The sequence below is a fragment of the Callospermophilus lateralis genome, unplaced genomic scaffold, assembly GCF_048772815.1.
Source record: "Callospermophilus lateralis isolate mCalLat2 unplaced genomic scaffold, mCalLat2.hap1 Scaffold_237, whole genome shotgun sequence".
NCBI classification, from domain to species: Eukaryota; Metazoa; Chordata; class Mammalia; order Rodentia; family Sciuridae; genus Callospermophilus; species Callospermophilus lateralis.
Genome location: NW_027513245.1, coordinates 92,251 through 104,427, shown reverse-complemented (window position 1 = coordinate 104,427; position 12,177 = coordinate 92,251). Strand labels below are relative to the sequence as shown.

General features: G+C 59.5%; 1 pseudogene; it reads left to right on the top strand.

Annotated features, from left to right (window-relative positions):
* Positions 1–3,491: 3,491 nt before the first annotated feature.
* On the top strand, positions 3,492–4,646 carry LOC143387485 (urotensin-2 receptor-like; annotated as a pseudogene).
* The last annotated feature ends 7,531 nt before the right edge of the window (positions 4,647–12,177 follow it).

The following is a 12,177-nucleotide window of genomic DNA, read 5'->3' as shown; positions in this document are numbered from 1 at the left end:
TCATGGCCCCTTGGTGATCCATTCCAGGCCTGAGGAGATGGCGTGAGTCCTAAGAACATGTGGTCTTCTCCCAGGACACATAGGACTCTCAGGTCCTTCAGGACTTGGAGTCTATGCAAGATACTCTTGTGTCCACTCTCAGAAGCAGGCTCCAGCCTTCTCTAAGTCCAGTGAGGATGACTGCATGGACTTCCCTAGGCCCTCTACATCCACCTGAGCAACAGGAAAGCCAGGTCCACATGCTCCTGTGGGCTGGGACAGTGGCGACCCTCCAGAGGCAGGTAGGTTGGGACAGTGGTGTGGCCCTCCACCCAAAGCCAAAGTGCCTGCCCAGCAGTCACTTCAGCAGCCATAATATTCCCCTCCCTTGTCCCTGCAACCCAATCATGAGTACCACCTTGTTTTCCCTTGACCTTGGTCGCAACCCCCACTTGAGCCCTCCAGGATGCTGCCCCCAGAGGTGCTCTTGGTTTATGGCTCTAAGTGGAGGATGACAAGGCTTGAGGGTCCCACCCTCACCCTCTGCCCCTCCTGCCCCCACTCCACAGTACACTCCTCAAGCCTCCTCCTGGGCAGTGTGCCACCTGCATATGGATGACCCAGAGAGATAGTGGCACCGCTCAGCTCTGCAGGCAGTAGAAGTGACAACCCCAGAGGAGACAGCACATTCAGGATGCACCTGGAGAAGAGAGCTAAGAAGAGAGGGAGGGGCTAGGTGGCCAGGGAAGTCTGCTGTTGCAGAGAGGCACTGAGGCCCAACAGGAAGCAACTGACCACCGACTGCCCACACCCTGGCAGCTGGCCTGCAGTCAGAGGTGGAGTCCCAGGAGGATAGAGAGTGGGCACCAGCGGTTGGCTCATGGCAAAGGGGCCTCATTTCAAAGTGACATCCTCCCACATCCAAGGCCTTGCTTCTTCCCAGTGTCACCTTCCTGGGTTCTGCTAAAGTGTGAAAGGCAGTGAACAAAGACCCTAGAGTCAGGAGGGCCAGGTAGAGGACTAGGTCAGGTCAGATGCAACCAGACCCCCTGAATCCCCAGACCTGTCTAGGTTGCTCATCCACAGAAGCCCGCAAACCCGACACCCGGGGTTGGACCGGCCCTGCAAGCTCCCCAGGCAGCGCCTGGGCTAAACGACTCCACAGTCCCCACCCGACGCCTGCCTCTTTCAAGACCCTGGGTTTCTGGGAAGGTGTTGAGGGTTCCTGGGGTGGCAGGTTGTTTCGCCCCCAGAGCCTGATTGACAGCGGAGAATCCGAGGTCAGGAAGACTCAGCGGGAGACTGCAAGTGGAGGCTGTGTGTGGCCGCTGCATCCTGGCTTCTCCACCCCGCACAGATCCAGGGCAGCAGGACCTGCCCATGCCCCCGGGTTGAGCCCAGCCACACCCGACCTGGCCGTGACCTTCCCCGCCCGGCACCCCGCTCCCTTTGCGCCCGTGATCCGTCATTGCGCTGGGTTATTAATTCCCACGAGCTGGCGCTGGGCCACGGCGCATTCCCAGCTGGCGACCGGGCAGGTGGCGGCGGCCAGGGGCTGGGCGCGGCGCCACTCTCCCCGTAGAGAGGGCGGGCACCTCCCTCCTTTGCATGGAAGCCCAGGAGGCCACGGATCTTCCGGCAGGGACAGCGCAGAAGTTCCCGGAGCCCACTTTTTCGCGAAGTGGTTGGAGACTTGTGGGGAGCGACCAGACGCCAGGCGAGGTGGCTGTCCCGAGCGACCCCAGGCTGGGTGGACAGATCTGATGGCTCCGTGATTATCCAAGTGCCGCGGCAGGTGGGTACAGCTCGGGTGGCTGGGGTGCACGGTGCTCCTGGCGTGGTCCCGAGAGCTCCTGCTGCCCCAGAGCTGGCATTGTGGCTCCCAGAGGGAACGCGAGGTCCCTGGAGATGCAGGTCTTGATCCTCAAGGGACCGATGGAAGACCCTGAGCCGGTGCACGCCCCCGACTTGGTGTGGGCTTCCTGGCGGTCCTGTCCCTGGGCCCTAGGCTCGGGTTCTGCCAGGCCGCCAAAGACCCTCCAGCTGCACCAGTTACTTGGGGACTGTCAGGCTGGGGGTTTTGCTCCCTTCTCGCCTTCTTTTAACAGTCCCATGGGGGAAGGTGGGCGACCCCCAGAGGGCTTGGGCACTGGCCAAGAGGTGGGGCAGCTGAGCGAGGGGGCCTGGGCGATTTCCGGGGGGTTAGCTGTCCAGCCGTGGGAGAGGACATCGCAACCAGCTTTTCCAGACAAGAGGCAGCTGCAAGAAGGAAGGCGGGAGGGACTTGGACATGTCTGGTCCCCTTCTGTAGCAGGAGCTCAGGGTCGCCAGGAGTAGGACCAGGCAGAATTTATCCTTAATATCATCAGCCTGGACGGGAAGAGGGAAGCCATCTAGAGGCAACACAGGCCTGGATATGGGGGAGGACAGCCTTCAGGGTCTCTCTCGCTCTCTCTCTCTCTCTCTCTCTCTCTCTCTCTCTATATATATATATATATATATATATATATATATATATATGAGTTGTAGTTGGATACAATACCTTTATTTTATTTATTTTTATGTGGTGCTGAATATTGAACCCAGAGCCTTGCATTTGCTAGGTGAGTGCTCTTCCGCGAAGCCACAACCCCAGTCCCCCTCTTAATGTTCTAAATAAATTTTATTTTTAAAAATCTTTTCTCACCAAAGGTTCATGGAGATATTCTATTTACTTCCAGAAGCCCAACTGATAGATCTATTTAACCTCTTACACATAGATCTGCCATCCGTGGCTGTGCGTGTGGTATGAGGGTTCAGGCTCAGTCTGCCATCCGTGGCTGTGCGTGTGGTGTGAGGGTCCAGGCTCAGTCTGCCATCCGTGGCTCTGCATGTGGTGTGAGGGTCCAGGCTTAATCTGCCATCCGTGGCTGTGCATGTGGTGTGAGGATCCAGGCTCAGTCTGCCATCTGTGGCTGTGCGTGTGGTGTGAGGGTCCAGGCTTGTTTTCCTCACTTTCAATTTGGACTTTTAAAGTCAGCAGATATTTCTTTTGTAGTTAGGAGAAAACACATTTTTTAAAAAATGTACAAGTGAAATGAAATGACAGAGAGGTGTCTCAGGCTGGACCCCAGGACTCCCAGCTCCTCCCGTGCTGGCCTTGACCATGAGGGGCTGCACTGCTGTGTTGTGCTTTCAGAAAAGCTCAGTCAGCCCTGGAGGCCTTGGCTGGCATCGAGGCCTGGGCTGGGGTCCTTCTGGGGAATTCCCTGGGGACAGCTGGTCACATAGTTCCCAGGTCCCCCCTGGGAGTGAGACAGATGAAACAGAAGGGCTCCTCTTTAGAGTCCCTGTCCCTCTGCGACTGAGTGGCCTGTGGGGGCTGTCCATCTCGTGCCTGTGGGCGTGGAAGGGAGTGCTGCCTTGCACCTTGATGGGCACTTCTCCCACAGAACGGTCGTTTGCCCACAGACACACCCCACCCCGTCTTCAAGGAACAGCCATCCCAGCTGGAGCCGAGCTTGAAGGCAGAGATGGCGCTGAGCCCAGAGTCCCCAACCACATTCCCTGCGCTGGCTGTGTCAGGCAGTGCCACACCCAAGCCACCTGGTGGCCCCAATGTGTCCCTCAACAGCTCCTGGACCAGCCTGACGGAGCCCGGCTCCTTGCAGGACCTGGTGGCCATGGGGGCCCTCAGGGCAGTGCTCTCGGCCATGGGTCTGGTGGGCATGGTGGGCAATGTGTACACGCTGGTGGTCACGTGCCGCTTCCTGCGCATATCGGCCTCCATGTACGCCTATGTGGTGAACCTGGCTCTGGCAGACCTTCTTTACCTGCTCAGCATCCCCTTCATTGTGGCCACCTACATCACCAAGGACTGGCACTTTGGTGACGGGGGCTGCCGCATCCTCTTCAGCCTGGATTTCCTGAACATGCATGCCAGCATCTTCACCCTGACCGTCATGAGCAGTGAGTGCCATGCTGCAGTGTTGAGACCCCTGTACACTGTGCAGCGCTCCAAGGGCTACCGCAAGCTGCTGGTGCTGGGCACCTGGCTGCTGGCAATGCTGCTGACCCTGCCCATGATGCTCGCCATTCGGCTGTTCCACAGGGGCCCCAAGAGTCTCTGCCTGCCGGCCTGGGGCCCACATGCACCCCGCGCCTACCTGATGCTGCTCTTCAGGACCAGCATCGTGGGGCCCGGCCTGGTCATCGGGCTGCTCTACGCCTGCCTGGCCCGGGCCTACTAGCTGTCACAGCTGGCCTCCTGCAGGCAGACACGGCAACTGCCCAACCCCAGGGTGCTCCGCCTCATCCTCAGCGTTGTCCTGCTCTTCTGGGCCTGCTTCCTGCCCTTCTGGCTGTGGCAGCTTCTCTCCCAGTACGATGAGGCCCTCCTGCTGGCGCCCCGGACAGCGCGCATCATCAACTACCTGACCACCTGCCTCACCTACGGCAACAGCTGCCTCAACCCCTTCCTCTACACTCTGCTCACCAAGAACTACCGCGAGCACATGCCGGGACGCCCACGCTCCAGGGGCAGCAGTGGCCATGAGGGCACCAGCAGCTTCCTGCCCAGTCACGTCCACTTCCAGAGGGACTCAGGACACTCACTGTCCTCCAGCAGCCAACAGGCCACAGAGACCCTCATACTGTCCCCTGTGGCAGCTGGTGGGGCCTGTGTCTGAGTCCCCTGTGTGAGCCTACTGGTCAGGGAGTCCAGGCAGGGAAGGCCCCAGAGCCCAGGTCATGCCCTGCGGCCCTTCCCAAGCGCCCACTCCCAGCTGGCCTCTGCTGCTCTTCCTCCACCTTCTTCTGTTTCTCACTGCTGCCCTCAGCGAGATGGCCACATCCCCACCATATGCAGATGCTCCTCCCGCACACGTCTCTGGAGCCAGGCCTGCCTCCCAGGCCCATGGGGGTCTGATGCCCAGCCTTGTGGTCCCAGAGCAGCCCTTCTGCCCTCATGGCTGGGAAGGCCGTGGGCACCTCTTCCCTATCCCCTGCCCCAGCCCTCCTGACTGCTGCTCTTCCCTGCTTAGCCCTGGGCACAATAAAGCCGGAGCTCTGCAGCCTCTGCCTCAGCCCAATAGCTGAGGAGGGTCAGCGAGGAGGGTCCTGCCCCTGGGACCATGGCACGTGGGGGGAAGCTGCCTGGCTGTGGGGGATGCTTGTAAGGGGCTGGAAGACACACATGTGGCTAAAAGGACTGTCCCTCAGTGTCAGGGATGACATGTACAGGTGGCCTCCCGGGCCTCAGGGAGGGGCAGGGAGAGGCAGGACGAGGTCTCCTCTGGCATGCTGGAAGTGTGGGGGAGCCAGGCCAGGGAGGCTGAGCCACTTCGTGAACCAGCCCCAGGCCCCACAGCACCACACAACAGTGAACCACAAGGAGGAACCACAGGTGGAGGAAGACCACAGGAACATGGCTCTGTGGGCAGGCGGGCCAGGAGGGCCCCTGTTCTAGACCCCACTTCTCTGGGAACCCTCCTGCCCTCCAGAGCCAAGGTACCCCAGAGGGGGGACTTTCTGGAGCCACAGGGCTGACCATGGCCCCTGACCCCCTGAGGTGGACATGAGCAAAGTGTTGGGTCTCTTGGGGGCACGGGTGGCCTCACGGCCCAGGGAGAGAGTCACAGCATCCCAACATGCCTGACCCCACCTGAAAGCTCTTCTGGAGCAGAGAGCAGGGGACCACAGGGATGAGCCTGAGATGTGGCCTGGCCTGGTCCCCCCAGCCAAGGTCAGGGAAGGGAACATGCATGAGTCTCTGAGCACCTGAGATGTCCCAGATGTTCCCACAGGTCCGACAGGAGTAGAGTCCTAGAGAAAGACACGTGTGCACATGTCTGTGAGTGTGCACACATCTAGCGCACCTTGGTGTGGAGAGGGCGGGAGGGAGACCCAGGGGTGGAGAGGGCAGGTGAGCACTAGGCAGCATCCTTGCAGAAACTGAGGCGGCGGCTGGTCAGCTGAGCACTGGCGTTCCACCCCAGGGAGAGTCGGGCAGGTGTAGGGTCCTGCTGAGACAAAGCACTCTGCAGGCCACAGGGTGCAATGCAGCCCACAGGGGGCACCTGGCCCTCACCTGGCCTCTCCTGGCTCCTCTACTGGCCCTCACCTGGCCTTCACCTGACTCTCACCTGGCCTCACCTGGCTCTTCACCTGGCATTCACCTGGTCCTCACCCTGACCCTTCACCTGGCCATCATCTGACCCACACCTGGCCTTCACCTGGCCGTCACCTGGTCTCTCCTGGCTCCTCTCCTGGCCCTCACCTGGCCTTCACCTGACCCTCACCTGGCCTCACCTGGCTCTTCACCTGGCATTGACCTAGTCCTCACCCTGACCCTTCACCTGGCCATCATCTGACCCTCACCTGGCCTTCACCTGGCCGTCACCTGGTCTGTCCTGGCTCCTCTCCTGGCCCTCACCTGGCCTTCACATGACCCTCACCTGGCCTCACCTGGCTCTTCACCTGGCATTCACCTGGTCCTCACCCTGACCCTTCACCTGGCCATCATCTGACCCTCACCTGGCCTTCACCTGGCCCTCACCTGGCCTCACCTGGCTCCTCCCTGGTCCTCACCTGACCTTCACCTGACCATCACCTGGCCCTTAACCTGGCCTTCACCTGGTCCTCACCTGGCCCTCATCTGACCCTCACCTGGCCATCTTTTCATACCTCCCACAAGGTACACACAGAAACTCAAGGACCCTACACAACTTGCTGCGGCTCAGTACCCCCTGACCCCACCCTCAGCCACTCCCTTTCCACCTCATTCCTGGTACCCAAGTCCCAGTGAGCTGCCAGAATCCAGCTCCCAGGGGCAGTAGGTGCCATCAAAGCCAGGAAGGTGATCTATGCAGGCTCCTCTAGCTCAGAAGTGTGTAAAGCCCAGCAGGCACTGTGAAGGCCTCTGGCCCCACCTGCCCTGGCCACACCTCTGCTCTGAGGCCAGGCTGGCCCTGAGACCCAGCCTGGCCCCCAAGACTCTGAGGCTGCCTAGGGTCCATGGGTCTGAGGCAGACAAGACCAGAGCAAGGCAGACAGCAGAGGGTCAGGACGAGGGTGCACACAGGTCGGTGTGCACAGATGGACTGAGCATCAGGCCTCCTGTCTCCTTGTTGGTCTGAAGCCCACCTCCCCAGCAACGGCTCTTAGCTGCATGCCTAAAACTCAGCTATGTGAAGTGTGCTGCAGTGATCAGGCCATCCACAGAGGGGCGCCACTCTCACCACAAACCATCCCAGGACACGTGTCTCCTGCAGGATACACACACAGCAAAGGCTCTGGAGACTGTGGGCTGGCAGCCTCGAGGCAGAATCTTCTCTCCTGTCTGAAGGTCTGGGAGCTAGCAGCTTTCAGACTCGCCCACATGGTGTGGTGCAGCTCGGCTACCTAGAGGTGGATGCCTGGGTCTGGTGTGGGGCTGCCTCAGAACTGGCAAATCCCAGCCGTGGGGCTGGGTGGGTGCAGGCTAATGCATCCTCAGTAGAGACCCACTGCTCCCTGGGTGGCTGTGCCATGGGCACTCACCCCTGAGGCAGGACTCTTCCTGTCCTGGCCTGCACGCGGACCTCTTGTAATTTGGAAGCATCTAGGGGAAGAGATTTCTCTGCACAGAAGCTACTTGAGAATCCCCTTGTGAGATGCTCAGTTGGGATGGAAAGTGTGGTAGGTCTGGGCTGGAGCGGGGTGAATGGTGTGGATCCAGGCTGTGGGGGGCACACAAGGCTCCCAGGAAGACCTCGAACAGCGAAGCGGCCAGCATGGGGACTGGCTGGACTGAAGGGAGTGACATCCTGCCAGGCTATGGGATACAGCCCTCTCTCCACTGACCCCACCCAACTGCCTCAGAGCAGAGCAAAATTAGGAAGGGGAAGGTGACCTGATAGGCTGTGGCCCACAAGTGGTGGTGAATGAACAAATGTGTGCACTGGGTCCCTTGGCTGGGAGTGGACACAGAGTACATGATCAGTTTTCTGGGTGCCTGTCTTTTCTGGCCAGTGGTCTCCAGGCAGGTCTGCAGGGGCTGGATCACCTCTGCCCTGGCAGAGGGGTGACACCACAACTCCAGGCTGTACATGGGGCCCCATGGAACTTTTTCAAGTACCCTGAGCTCCCAGGGGAGTGGCCCAGCCCAGTCCAAGGGCTACAGAGCTGAGGCTGTGACTTCCCCAGGCCCCACCCTCTCTCCCCAACAGCAAGCATTGAGATGTCGCTAATCTGGGTGCACAGAGGGAGAACAGCAGGTGCTCAGCTGTGTGGGGACACACCAGGGCAAGGAGGTACAGATCTCACTACCCAGGCACCTGCCCAGGTCTGTGAGTCCTGTTACATAATTTACCAACAAGAAACACACACACCTAAGTTCCCTGTACTTCTAACTTTTCCAGGAATAAAGCTCTTGGGAAGTACCACCTACAACAAGTAGATACCACTGTTTACTTGTCCACAGAGCTCTCTGCTTTGGGACATTGTCTCCATCAAAAAGAAATTGAGGGGATACCTACTGGATTGTGGGTGACCACAGCAATAGCATTTATGGGTGAGAGGTGGCCCTGGCCTGGGAGGGTGGCAGGGTGGATGACTGTGATTCATTTCCAAAAGCCTGAGCTCCTCCTGCCCAGAGCATACACCTGCCTGCCAGGTGGGTCCTGCCTGACTACCTGAAGGGCCACCTGGGGAAGGCCCTGGGCTCCGTCATCCTCTGGGTGTGGAGCAGGCACTGGGGAGGTTGTCCCAAGCAGTGCAGGCACCTTCCCCCCTCCCCATGTGCAAAGACAGGATTTTCCATTTAAATTCCAGACAGATGATGGAACCAGCGGGAAGGCAGCTTGTGGCCAGTGGGCAGCTCAACTCAGGCCTTTTCCAGGCTAGCTCGGGCCCCAGAGGAGCCCCGTCCCACAAGTCATCTGGGGCAGGTGCCAGGTTGGCCCTGGCCCTGGCTGGACAGTACCATTCTGTGGCTTTGCTCTCCTATACTCCAAGTTTGGTGGGCTGGGTGGTGAGTGCAGTAAGAGTGGGAAGGCAGCCTTGCGTGCCCAGCAGCCTGAGGACTCTGTTCAATGCTCTGGCCCCTCTGCCTCCCCTGCCAGCCCAGCCAGGACACCTCCCACTATCTCAGGCCGCCCAGAGGTCACCACCTGGGAGGTCTCTCCCCTCTCCATCCTGCCCCCATCTGGCCTCTGCTGCATCTTTCATGGGGCCCATGTGAGCCCCCTTCATTGAGGGACTGGAGGCTTGAGGGGCTGCCAGGCCACATCAGGACCTGCAGGTGGGGGCCATGGTATGCATATGACCCGGGAACTGCTGGACAGACTCCAGTGCCTGGAAATGATGTGTCCTTGCCCTTGCCGGGTATGGGCTGGTGACTGTCCACCCCAACCAGGAGTGCTGCCCCTCTACTTGGCCACACTGAGCCCTCCATAGTGTCTGGCTCTCCGTAATGTGATTGACAGTCCAGAGCTGTGTCTCACCCCAGAGCTATGCATCAGCATGAAATCCAGAGACGGTGCAGCTGCTCAGGGTGGTGGCCCTATGAGCTGGCAGTCAGTGCCGGCCACCCCATTCCAGGTTTCCTCCTGGGGCCTGGGGGCCTGATGAGGGGGCCCACATACAAGCTGAAATAAACACTCGGGTCATCCCATGTTGGTTGGGGCCTCCATGAGGGGTCCCAGGGGCCCAAGGGGCTGGGTGGGGCATGGGGGAGGGTGAGCCCTCAGGGGCATCTGCAAAATGCCTCCAAGGTTGTGCCCAGGTATTGGCCTCCTCATCAGAGAGAGATGGGAGTGATCACTGGGCTACCCCAGCTCAGCACTGTGTCCCTTGCCCACGAGCCCCAGATGGGCCCAGAGGTTGGGGTTGGGCAGGAGGGGCCCTGGGGAGGGGCAGGAGGTGTTGAGGGGTGGCCACATATCCAGCAGCCCACCTTATGCCAGAGGCCCTGTGGTGCCCTGCCCTCCCCAAGCACCTCATCTGCCAGCTTTGTCCTTTGTCAACGTCACAGGAGGGGACAGAGAATGGCCGTGACCCCACACTGTGCAGTGACCCTCATCAGCCTCCTCAGTAATGGAAGTCAGCCCCAGCTCAATCTCCCCTCAATCTTCTAGACCTTGAAATGGGTTAAGAGGGAAGGAAAGCAGGCATGGGAGGCACACCTGTGACCCCAGGAGGGTGCCAAGGTCAAGGCCAGCCTGGACAGCTCAATGAGACCCTGTCAAAGTAAAAAAAGAAAAGGGCTGGAGATGTAGCTGGTAGAGCACCCCTGGGTTTAACTCCCAGTACCCCGCAAAAAAAGGACCTGGAGGTGGAAGAAAAGGTAAGGGGAGGGGGAGGGAGGAAGAGGGGGAGGGGGAGGGGAGGGAGGGAACCAGGGACCTGATTTCCTCTGTGGGCGGCTCAGGCATAGACCTCCCCTGCTCTCTGGCAGACAGGGCCAGTTCAGCTGCCAGTGCGATTGTGTGCTGCCCCCTGCTGGCCGGGACCTGAAAGAACTCCAGATCCACTGGGACAAAGAGCAAGAGGGAGGTTGGGGAGAGTCCCCTTCCTGTCTCAGTGACAAGCAGAAGTGCCCCCAACCCTGAGCCCCAGAACCCTGCTGAAGGCATGGGAAAGAGATGTCTGGTGACTGAGATGTCTCGCCAGAGGCCAGCAGCACCATAGAGATCCTCAGGCAGGGTGGCCCCCCAGGCCACATCCCTGGGTCCCTCAGCTCCTCCTGAACAGCTCTAGGTGTAAAAGCAAAACCTCACACCTGACCCTGCAAGTGCCCATCCTCCCCAGGCTTCTGTCCCCTGGCTTCCGTGTGATGTGTTTGTGGAGACCTTAAAACAAAGCACTCCAGAGTTACACAGGACATCAGACGCTTGGTGTTGACCAGGAATTGGTCTTCTGGGTTGCTATGCCCACTGGTGAAGCCCAAAGAGGAGGGAGCCAGCTGGCAGGGCCTGTATCTGTCTTGCCCTTCCAGGGAAGCTGGGGGTCTGTGAAGCATGGGTTGGAGCCCTGTCTGATGCGTGGTCACCCAGGTGATGACTGCTCAGATCTGGTCCTCTGACGCCCTCCCCTGGCCACGAGGACATCCTGCAGGCTCCTCCCACAGCCCCAGAGCTCTGCCTGTGGCTGAGGCACAGGCCTGGCTTTGGCCCCAGCTATGAGGATAGAGATTCAGGGTCTGCTGTTGGTCAAGTGTCCCTTGAGAAGACTCTGAGGCCTTGTCCAGCCCCATGGCCTGTCTCCACCCAGGTGGCTTGTTTCTCTCCAGTGTCTGGCCAGCCTGAGCCACCACCGAGCTCTCCAGCAGTACGAGGCAGCAGCTTCAAGGACAGAAGTGCCCAGCCCCATGCAGGACCCCAGGGCTGGGACCAGATGGCGCAACCGTGGGGTTCCACAGTAGGGATCTGGCATGTCCCAAGCATAATTTTGGGAAGCCAAGAGGCATAAATAAAGAAAAGCCCAAGTGTGGGGGAGGACACAGCTTTTTCAGCAGGGCCTGGGAACTATAGCCTAACTGGTCAGGCCCATACAGCTGCCATCCCCGAGAAGCCAGCACGCCCAGCAGCAGCGCTGGACTGTCCACCTTCCCAGATCCACCAACTCCCCCTTAACAACATGGCCCCTACTCTAGTATTCCCCAGGGTAGGCATGGGAGGGACTGCAGGGGCCCAGTGCTTCTGCCCACTGCCCAGGGCTTGCAGCTCTGACCCCTGCCCACACCAGAGCTCTTCCCTGTGCACGGTGGAACCTGCCAGAACAAGTACACTGCAGCTGTCCTGTGTACAGCAGAGAGGCCCCACTGCCCATGCCAGGCATGTGGTGCAGGAGGGCCTGCCAAACCACGGGCAGAGCTGACCTCAGTTCCCAGACTTCTGGCTTCAGGTCCCTTCACTCCCAGGGGGCTAGAAATGCCCCCCTTGCTTTACAAGCCCCAGACAGCCCTGCACCTGGTCTCTTGAGGGCCTGAGGGCCAAGGGTAGCAGCTTCCTCCAGCATCAGGGTGCTGGGTTTCTGTTCTCGGAACTAAAAGACTCAGGGGTCACTCCAGGTAAACTGGGCTAACTGGGCTGCACAAAATAACCACACAAGAGACACATGTACCTTTTTTATTGGGGTCACTGTGACAGCTCCTCTGACCTTAAGGATTGGCAGAAAGAGAGAGAGAGAGAGCACAGGTAGGAGAAGCTATTCAAATGAGGCAAAGGGTCAGGTTTCAGG